The sequence below is a fragment of the Cnephaeus nilssonii genome (genome assembly GCF_951640355.1).
Source record: "Cnephaeus nilssonii genome assembly, chromosome: 2".
In the NCBI taxonomy this organism is placed as follows: domain Eukaryota; kingdom Metazoa; phylum Chordata; class Mammalia; order Chiroptera; family Vespertilionidae; genus Cnephaeus; species Cnephaeus nilssonii.
In genome coordinates, this window is record NC_137073.1 from 86,298,937 (window position 1) to 86,310,376 (window position 11,440).

General features: G+C 44.4%; 1 pseudogene across 1 annotated transcript; it reads left to right on the top strand.

Moving 5' to 3' along the window:
* Nucleotides 1–10,275: 10,275 nt before the first annotated feature.
* Nucleotides 10,276–10,791, top strand: LOC307115433 (ferritin light chain-like; annotated as a pseudogene). The gene has a single exon. The product of its transcript is annotated as a ferritin light chain-like (transcript).
* Nucleotides 10,792–11,440: the final 649 nt, after the last annotated feature.

Consider the following 11,440-nt stretch of genomic DNA (forward strand, 5'->3'; position numbering starts at 1 on the left):
ACCCAGGTGGAAGGAAGGGGTCTGGGAGGAAAGGGAGAGCCTGGGGCACTGTGGATAAAGAGGTAGACAGCAAGGGAGGCAGGCATGGGGAAGAGAGCTCAGAAAGACGGGTATGGGCAGGGCCTTAGAGCCCAGACTCTGCCTGCAGAGGATGAGAGATTGGGGAGGGGGTTGGGGGTTGTTAACATTCACCGGACCTAGACCCATTTCCCAGAAAGGGTTCTAGGGGGTCTGTGGGTGCAGCTGACACATCTGCCCATGGGCCACTAGAGGGCAACACCACTCTGTGGGATGGGATGGAGGGAGTTCAGGGCTCACTGAGGCCCCAGGATAGAAAGATGGTCAGCAGAGGGGCCAGCCCGGCCATGTGTCTCTGTTCAGGCGCAGCAGTCCCTCTATCCTCCCTACAAGCCATGTGTGTTCATGAGCTTGCATGTGTGTGTGTCTGCAGGGGAGGGGGTGGGGCAGGGCATGGGAACTTGCCTCCTCAGGACCTGGCTCACCAGACCTGTGTAGAGAGAAGGGACATGGGCCATCCCCACACCCACCCGTCCTTCCAGAGGAGGCCTCTGCTTGAGATGGGAGGGCCAAGGTATGAAGAGGGGGTCATACCTGGGGCCCCAGGCGGAGGACAGAACCTGCGCAGGCTGTCATGGGCACTTTCTGGGATGCAGTCAATCCCTGAGATGCACATGGCCTGGCAAGGCTAGATGTTCCCACGGGTCCTGCCTGTGGGAGTCAGGTTTGTGAAAGGGTGGGTGTAACCATGTTCCTGTGGTGGGCCTCTCATTCCCCATTGGTGATGCAGACCAGAGCGCTGCCCCCAGCAAGGCCACAGGGTCATAAGACTCAAGGGAGGGGAGCGTGAGCCCCACGGATGCCATGTGTGTGTGACTACATCTGGTCCTTTCTGAGGCCTCCAAATTAGTGGGCTTGAGCCGTGGACCTGAGTCCCCTGGGGCACTGCAGCCATGAGGCCACGCCTGGCACGAGGCAGGGACATGCCGAGGGAACCACTGGTCAGCCAAGCCTGAGGGAGTCTGTGGTCATTCCAGGGTCCTTGGTTTCTGCAGGGCCAGGTCGTGAGTGAATGTTGAGGATAGGTGTACCCCCCGCACCGTGCTCCCCATGTGGGATTGGTTTCTGAGGTTTCCACTTGGCCTTCCCCACTAGGATGGCTCTCATCCCCAGGCTAGAACCCACTGTTGGGATGGCCTGGACTGCCAAGTGTGTCAATCCTAACGACCCATGGCCCAGGGGACACGCCACATTCAGCTCCTGGGACCTCCAACTGTACGAGGTTCTAGCCGCATCAGTTCCTGTTGGCCCAGCCCTGAAGGAGACCCCAGGCCGCTCTGCACAGGCCAGAGGGAGTTGGCACAGGGCTATGCTTTTTGAGGGGAGGCGTGGAAAGGCCAATGCCTAACTGGGAAAATTACTCTGGGTTGGTAGTCCTGGGGGCTATCGTGATGAGCTGATGGCCCTAACCCTGGGAAAGATGAGGTGGCTTGGAAGCAGGTGGAGATGCGAGATCAGGGCAGAGATGGTGCTCCCCAAATCCCACCCCTGATGGTTCACTCCCCCCACCCCCTCGAGTAGATGTGGCCTGTGGGAGTAAGGAGTGGGATACAAAGAGCTAAGGCAGATGACCACCCCCCCAGGAGGAAAGCAGCCCCCACACTGCCACGCCCTGTGCTCTGAGCAAGAACGGGCATCGCTGAGTTCAGCCGTCACACCCCTGCACTGGGGCCGAAGCTGCTCACCTGCGGTGGAAATGACACGGTGCAGTAAACAACACCCAGGACTGAAGGTGACGAGGACGTGCCCCTGCCATGGAGGCCAGTGAGGCCTTCGTTCGGAGGCTCAGCTTCCTCGTCGGAGGCACCACTCAAGGCCCAGGAAGGAAGCAATGGCTCTCGTGGGTGCACTGGCTGTGACTCCTGTCACCATGATGAGGCTCCCAGGAAACTCGGCTGAATTATTCTTTATAACCGGAAATGTTGTTTCTCTGTCACCTGAGTTATCATTTATGACTGACAACATCATGTTCTCTAAGACCTGGGTTATTTATGACTAGACACCTTCTTCCTCCAAAATTTGAGCTATCACATGACTGGAAACATTTTGTGTATAATCACCTGAATTGTCATTTATGACTGGAAATGTTGCTTCTCTGTCACCTGAGTTATGATTTATGACAGGAGTCGTTCTTCCTCTATAACCTGAGTTATCATTTATGACTAAAAACAGTTGTTCTCTATAACCTGAGTAAAACAAAGACTGGAAACATTTTGTTTTCTGTCACCTGAATTCTCATTTAGGATTTGAAATATTTTACTTTCACCTGAGTTATCGTTTATGACTGAATACATTCTTGCTTTATCACCAGTTATCTTTTATGACTGAAAAATCCTTCCCCTAAAACCCGAGTTGTCATTATGACGGAAAACCTTCCTCCTCTATAACCCGAGTTACTACTTATGATTGAAAATATTTTGTTCTATTACCTGAATTATTATTTCTGACCTCAAATTTTGATTCTCAAGTACCTCAATGTTTTTCTCTATAACCTGAATTATATTTATGACGAAAAACCTTCTTCCTCCAAAGCTTTAGTTATCATATTATTGAAAACGTTTTGTGTCACCTGAATTATCATTTGTGACTGGAAATGTTGTATCTCTATCACCTGAGTTATCACTTATGACTTGAGACATTCTTCCTCAATCAGCTGAGTTATCATTATGACTGAAAACATTTTATTCTCTATCACCTGAGTTACAAATTTGACTGGAAACCTTCTCCCTCTAATCTGAATTACCATTTATTACTGAAAACATTTTGTTCTCTATTACCTGAGGTAACATTTATGACTGGAAATCTTTTTCTTCTACTACCTGAGTTTTTATTTATGACTAGAGGCCCAGTGCACGAATTCTGGGTGGCCTGCAGGGATCGGGCCAAAACCCACAGTCCAATGCTGCCTGCAGCTCCTATCTGCCGCTCCCACTCATCCAGGCCCCACTGTGCCTGCTGCGGGCTCGCGCCCAATCAGTCCCCATTGGGAGAGGCTCGCGCTGCACAGCAGCGCTCACCAGCCATGAGCCCTGCCCCAGCACCCTTCCAAGGAGAGTGGCCTTCGGGATCGGGCTGAAACTGGCCCTCCAACATTCCTGGAGGGTCCCGGATTGCGAAAGCGTGTAGGCCAGGCTGAGGGACCCCACTGGTGCACGATTGGGCCAGGGAGGGACCATGGGAGGGCTTCAGGGTGTCTGGCCTGTCTTGCTCAGTCCTGATCGGCCGGACCCAGCAGCAAGCTAACCTACAGGTCTGAGCATCTGCCCCCTGGTGGTCAGTGCACATCATAGCGAGCAGCTTAAAAGCCTTAGCATATTATTAGCATATTATGCTTTGGTTGTTCGATTGTTCTGCTGTTTGGTCTATTTGCATATTACCCTTTTATTATATAGGATGGGAAACATTCTCTCTCTTAATTTCATGACTTCCTCTCACTCTCTAATTTATGACTTAATATTGTTCTCTATCAACTAAGTTGTCATTTATGAATGAAAATGTTTTTCTGTCAACTTATTTATTACTTAAGACAGGCAACATTCTTCCCCTATAACCTGAGTTATCATTTATGACTGGAAACATTTTTCCTATATCATCTGAGTTGTCATTTATGACAAAAAAATGTTCTCTATAACCCCAGTTACCATTTACGATGGGAAAAAAAATCTTCTTTTTCAATCATCAGAGTTAGCATTACTGAAAACATTTTGTTCTCTGTCATCTTAAATAACATTTATGACTAAAACTGTTTGTCTATTACCTGAGTTATCATTTATGATTGAAAACATTATGTTCTTTCTCCAGAGTTATCATTTATGACTGGGAATCTTTTTACTCTATAACCTGACTTACCATTTATTACTGAAAACCTTCTTCCACTATAACCTGAGTTACCATTTATGACTGAAAACTTTTTTGTCCTCTCTCTGGCTGGGTGGTGCAGTTGGTTGGAGCATCGTCCCATACACCAAAAGGTTGTGGGTTCGATTCCCAGTCAGGGCACATACACAGGTTATGGGTTCAATCCTCGGGTGGAGTGCGTATGGGAGGCAACTGATCCATCTTTCTCTCTTCCTTCCTCTCTCTCTAAAAATCATGTTAAAAAAACATATCCTCAGGTGAGGATTTAGAAAATAAAAACTGTAATGTAAATATCTGTGTTTTCCGATGGTCTTAGGCAACCCTGCTAGCGGTTCTCAACCTGTGGGTCGCGACCCACAGGTTGAGAACCGCTAGCAGGGTTGCCTAAGACCATCGGAAAACACAGATATTTACATTACGATTCATAACAGTAGCAAAATTACAGTAATGAAGTAGCAACGAAAATAATTTTATGGTTGGGGGTCACCACAACATGAGGAACTGTATTACAGGGTCACGGCATTAGAAAGGTTGAGAACCACTGCTCTAATGTGAGTTGTCATGTATGACTGAAAACCTATCTCTAAAACCTGAGTAGTCATTTACGACTAAACCTTCCTCCTCTATAAACTGAGTTTTCATTTATGACAAAATACTTGGTACTCTCCCAATTGATATGTCATTAATTACTGACATTTTTCCTACATCGCCTCACTTGTTATTTATGACTGGAAACTTTCTTCGTCTATTCCCTGAGTTATCATTTATGATGGAAACATTTTGACCTCTATCATCTGAATAATAATTTATACCTGGAATGGTTCTTTCTCTCTCACCTGTGTTATTATTTGTGACTGGAAACATTCTTCCAGTGTCACCTGAGCTACCATATATGACTGAAAATATTTTGTTCTCTATCACCTGAGTTATCCTTTATGACTAAAAATCTTTTCCCTCTATAACTGAGATATTATTTATGACTGGAAACACTAGTCAGATGTATCATTTATGACAAAACAGTTTGTTCTCCATCAACTGAATTGTCATTTATGGTGGGAAATGTTTCTTTATCATCTTATTTATCATTTGTAACAGGTCACTTGAGTTATCATTTATGACTGGAAACATTCTTCCCTTATCACCTAAGTTGTCATTTATTACAAAAATATCTTCTTCCTCTATAACCTGAATTATTATTTATGACAGAAAGCCTTTTTTAAAAATCATCTGAGTTATCATTTATGACAGCAAACATTTTGTTCTCTATCATCTTAAATAGCATTTATTACAAGAAATGCTTATCTATCACCTGAGTTATCATTTGTTATTAACAACATTGTGTTCTCTTTCTCCAGAGTTATCGTTTATGACTAGAAATCTTCTTACTGTATAACCTGAGTTGGCATTTATGTACTCTATCATCTGATAATAATTTATACCTGAAAATGTTTCACTATCACCTGTGTTTTTATTTGTGATTAGAAATATTCTTCCTCTATAACTGGAGTTATCATTTATGGCTGAAAACCTTCTGCTATAACCTTATGACTGGAAACATTTTGTCCTCTATCATCTGAATTATAATCTATGACTAGAAATGTTGTTTCTCTATTACCTGTGTTATCATTTACAACTGAAAACATTTTGTGCTCTATCACCTCAATCATCATTTATTACTGTATATGTTTCTCTGTCAGCTGGTGACAGGAAACATTCTTCCTCTATAACCTGAGTTATCAATTATGACAAAACATTTTTCTTCTATAACCTGCCTCATTATTTATGACTGAAAACCTTCTTCCACTATTACCTGAGTTATTTATGACTGAAAAAAATTTGTTCTTTACCACATCAGTTATTATTTATAGCTAGAAATGTTTATCACATCTATAATAATAAAAGCAAAATATGCTAATTAGACCTGACAGCCGAATGACATTCCAGACGAAGCCAGGGCTGCGAGAGCCGAGCCTCTTGCATGAATTTCTTGCATCGGGCCTCTAGTGAGTTATAATTTATGACAGGAAACATTCTTCCACTATCACCTGATTTATCGTTATGACTAAAAACCTTCTTTCATTTTAACCTGAGGAATTATCCTTTATAACTGAAAACATTTTGTCCTTCCTCATCTGAATTATAACTTATTATTGGGTATGTTGTTCTCAACTTGTGTTATCATTTATGAATGGAATCATTCTTTTCGTATAACCTGAGATCATTTATGACTGAAGCAATTATGTTCTCTGTCATTTGTGTTATCATTTATGACTTAAAATCTTCTTCCTTATAACCTGAATAACAACTTATGACTGAAAATCTATTTTCTCTGTAACCTTAGTTATTATTTATGACTGAAAACCTTCACCTGTAATAACCTGAGTCATCATTTATGTCTAAAAATATTTTGTTTTCTATCCCTTAAATGATCATTTGTGACTATAAATATCGTTTATCACCTGAGTCATCATTTATGACTGAACACCTTCTTCATCTATAACCTGAGTTACCATTTATGACTGAAAACATTTTTATATTGACTGAGTTATCATTTATGATGGAACCTCATGGTTCCCTTTATGACTAGAAAATTTTTTCATGTTGGTTGTCTTTTATGACTAGAAAATTTTTCTCTAGCATCTTATTTATCACTTATGACTGAATTTTTTTCTTTCTATATCTTTTGATTTATCATTATGACTGAAAAATCTTCTTTCTCTATAACAGGGGTGGGGAACGTCAGGCCCACAGACTATATAAGGCCTGAAAAATCATTTGGTCTGGCCCTGCCAAGGCATTAGGGGTGAGCTAATGAAATGTTTGACCAAATATAGCAGGCTAATGCTTAAGTTGATAATTTTGTATGGCCCGGGGATGATGTTGTAAATATCCAAATGGCCCTTGGCAGAAAAGAGGTTCCCCACCCCTGCTCTATAACCTGAGTTATCATTGATGACTGGCTTCCTTTTTTCTTCATCCCTTGACTCATCACTTATGCCTGGATACCTTTATTTTTATTGCCTGTTATTTTTTACAATTGAAACATTTTTTTGAATGGCATTTTGACGTGGTCTGGAGCCGTCCTGTCCACAGGATATGTTGGCTCTGGGGCATCTCAAGAGGTACAGGCCAAGGTCAGCCACCAGCGATGCCCTGCCAGGGGCCACCCAGCATGAGCTACAAAGCAATCTGCAGATAGCTACTACTGTGCTGGGCTTGGAGGTGCCAGGAGCGGCCAAGCTGCAAACCAAGGCCAGCTGCTACTAATGCTGGGTCTGGGGCCACTTAGTAGGAAGTATGCAGCACGCTTTTAGGGAAGTTCTAAGCATAAACCAAGACAGGCCATTTGTATGGAAAAGCCACTGGAAACAGCCTGGGTGAGGCTGCAAGTTGGGTGGGGTGGAGTCTCAGGGAACCACCAGGGCAGGGGGAACAGTGTTAGCCAGGTTGATGGAGACTCAGATATGGTGCCCTCCTGCTGGCTCTGTGGGGGAGGGCCCAGAAAAGGAGCAATGGCCTCTGACAGCACTTCTGTTTCGAAGAAAGCTGCCCCTCCAGCTCTCTCCCCCTCCCCTGCCAGGTTCCTCCCCATATGTCCCTGGTGCCCCAGCACTGGAGCTTGGAGCTAGTGAGTCTGAGTAAGTCCACACATGGGCCCTTTAAGAGGAGCTGTCTGGGACTCCTGCAGCCCTTTGTCTTGCTCAGCTACAATCCAAGTTTGTTTATAAAGCCAGAAGTCATGGGGAGTTCTCTTCCTGGCACTGGAAACCTGGGCTGGGGTTCCTGCTATGGAGCTGGGACCCCTCACTCCCCAGGGAGGGGGACATCTGCATCCAAGATATCCCTCCCTACTTTTATCCAACACATATGGGTGTGGGGCCAGCCCATTCCTTGTCTCCACCCCTCCTACCAGTATTGATGTTGTTCCTCTTTATATCCATAGTGGCAGGACTTCTGTTCAGCTAGATTCCAGGTAGTTCTGAAAGATGGCTGTTCTATAGTTTAGTTGTAATTTTGATGTGAACGTCAAAACGCCATTCAACCTCCTCCACAAGGGACACACTCAAGGGGTGGGCTCAGTAGGCACCAGAGCCCTGCTGAAGTAAATTCTGCTCCATGGTGTTGGCCCCTGCACAGCTGGTCCTCACACCAATCATCCTGGGGGTAAATCCCTCCCATTGAGGTGCCAACAGCAATCAAGGTTCAACTGCAACAGCAGGTGTCCACAGCCCACACAGAGGGTGCCCTTGGAGTGCCCAGCTCGGGTGACCAGGGGGGCTCTGCCACAGGACCCTACAGGACACCTACTACAAGAGGCCACTCGACCAAGCCTGGGAGACATGGCAGCTCTACCTAATACATAGGAACAACACAGGGAGGCAGCCAACACGAGGAGACAAAGAGACGTGTCCCAGATAACTTCACTTACCTTTTCTGACTTCAAACCTCGCTCTCTGTCCCATGAGTTACTATTTATAACTTGAAACATTCTTTCTCTATCGCCTTAGTTATAATTTATAACTGAAACACTCTTTTTCTATCATCTTATTTATCTTTTATGACTGAATCTTTCTCTGTCAACTGAGTAATTATTTATAAATGGAAAACTTTTTTCTGTATCACCCTGTCATTTATGACTGGAAATCTTCTTCCTCTATTAACTGAATTATGTATATCAGAAACTTTCCCTCTCTCACCCTATTTATCATTTATGATGAGAAATCTTTCTTTTCTATCATCTGATTTATTCTTTATGACTAAGAACCCTCTCTATATATTGCCTGAGTTTTCTATCATGTGAATTATCATTCATGTCTAGAATCCTTCCTTCTCTATTACTTCACTTATTGTTTATGACACAAAACCTGCTTCTCTGTCTCATTTATGACTGGAAACCTTTATTCTGTATCATCTGACTTAATTTATTAATGGAAACCTTCTTTATCACGTGAGTTATCATCTATGACTAGAAACCTTTTTTCTATCACTGGTGCTATCGTTTATTACTGGAAACCGTCTTTCTCTATCACCCAAGTTATCATTAATACTGGATACATACTCTCCATATCTGATGAGTATCATTAGTGACTGGAAAGCTTTCTTTCCCTCTCACCTAAGTTACTATGTGCACTAGAAAACTTTAAAAAATAAATGTATGTAGTTTTATTAAGACAAACACTGACAGTGTGGTATGAAGTTCATATTTAAACAGAGCTTTCACAGGAACCTAGCACACGCCTGAAGAGATCCCACAGGGAGGTTCTGGATGCAAGTCTAGGTGATGTCAAGTCTGATGGAGCTCATGATTCAAGACAGCGTTTGGGGTGTTAAATAATTCTTAGGATTAAAAAAGAATTCTTTTGTTTTGTGTTTTAAAATGAACTACTGCCCAAGTATGAAATTTTAATTTTCCTTTGAGACCAGGGCTTCTGAAATATTTCAACTCTTTTTTTTTTTTTTAAACACAATGGCTGGATTTTTATTTTTTTTATTTTTTTTATTTTTTTGTTGATTTCAGAGAGAAAGGGAGAAGAGGGAGAAAGAGATAGAAACATCAATGATAAGAGAGAATCATTGATTGGCTGCCTCCTACATGCCTCCTACTGGGGATCGAGCCCGCAACCCGGGCATGTGCCCTTGACCAGAATCGAACCTGGGACCCTTCAGTCCGTAGGCTGATGCTCTATTCACTGAACCAAACCAGCTAAGGTTCAACTTTTTTTTTTTTTTAAGGATTTTGATTTGATTTGATTTTTAATATATTTTTTGTTGATTTCAAAGATGAAGGGAGAGGGAGAGAGAGATAGAAACATCAATGATGAGAAAGAATCATTGATCCGCCGCCTCCTGCAGGCCCCTCACCAGGGAGCAAGCCTGCAACCTGGGCATATGACCTGATCAGGAATTGAACCGGTGACCTCCTGCTTCCTGGGTTGATGCTCAACCACTGAGCCACATCCTGTCAGGCTATTTCAACTCTTGAAGTGATTTAATAAACTTGCTGTCACCAATAGTTGCAAAGTTCAAAGTTCAAAACACAGAAAGACTCTGAGAGTTTTCTACCCTAAGAGCATAGGACCTTCTCTTTACTCTCACACCTTCTATGCCACCCTCTTCCCCTCCCCAGGTACCTCAGCCAGTGGCTTGGATGGGCAAGCTAATTTTTATAACTTCATAACTATTGCTTCAATAGTGTTTGGACGGAACAGACCCAGGGATGCCCCTTTCAGCCTCTGGCCACTCTCCAGCATCTTATGCAGTCACCATCTTCAGAACACCTCTAAGACCAGCCAACACACTATTGTTTTTTCTACCTTAACTTCTTGCTGCCGAACAACCATGAGCTCCCAAATTCGTCAGAATTATTCCACCGAGGTGGAGGCTGTGGTCAACCGCCTGGCCGACCTTCATCTGCGGGCCGCCCACGCCTACCTCTCTCTGGGCTTCTATTTCGACCTCCATGGTGAGGATGTGGCACTCCAGGGCGTGGGCCACTTCTTCTGAGAGTTGGGGCAGAAGAAGTGCAAGGGTGCTGAGCATCTCTCTCTCTTTTTTTTTTTTTTTTGCTGTGCATCTCTTAAAGGTGCAAAACCAGTGCTGTGGCCGCATTCTCTTCCCGGATGTGCTGAAGCCGTCCCAAGATGACTGGGGCAAAACTCAGGATGCCATGGAAACCACTCTGACCTTGGAGAGGAACCTGAACCAGGCCCTTTTGGAGCTGCAGGCCCTGAGTTCTACCCACTCAGGCCCTCAGCTCTGTGACTTCCTGCAGAACCACTTCCGGGGTGAGGAGGTGAAACTCATCAAGAAGATGGGCAACACCTGGCTCACCTCCGCAGGCTGGCTGGTCCCTAGGCTGGGCTGGGCAAGTATCTCTTTGAAAGGCTCACCCTCAATGCTCTAGCCGGTTTGGCTCAGTGGATAGAGTATCGACCTGTGGACCAAAAGGTCTCGAGTTCGATTCTGGTCAAGGGCATGTACCTTGGTTGCAGGCTCCTCCCTGGCCCAGGCCCTGGTCGGGGCACATGCAAGAGGCAACCAATCGATGTGTTTCTCTCACATTGATGTTTCTTTCTCTGTCTTTCCCTCTCTCTAACACTCTCCCTAAAAATCAATGGGAAAATATCCTCAGGTGAGGATTAACAAAAAAAGGAAGAAAAGAAAGTACAGCATAAAGCTCAGGCAGGGAACACCTAGGGCCTATGACCTGACCTAGGTCCTAGGCTTATAAGTTTCAGGCATTCACAGCTTTTAAACAGTTTCTCATAGTCCTCGTGTATTTATCTTTTTGAAAAGATAAAATATTCTGGACACAGAACTGCATCATCATAGATCACCTTTGATGGACACACCCATCCCACATGTCCCCTGGGACAGGCTGCCACCTGCCAGCCAGTGCCCTTCCCCCACCCCAGACTCTGTGACCCCGGGTGGCTCCATGGAAAGTTTCAGTGGAGGGAGCATTTGCTCTGACTTCATCCGCGTTTTCAGAATCACACAGCTG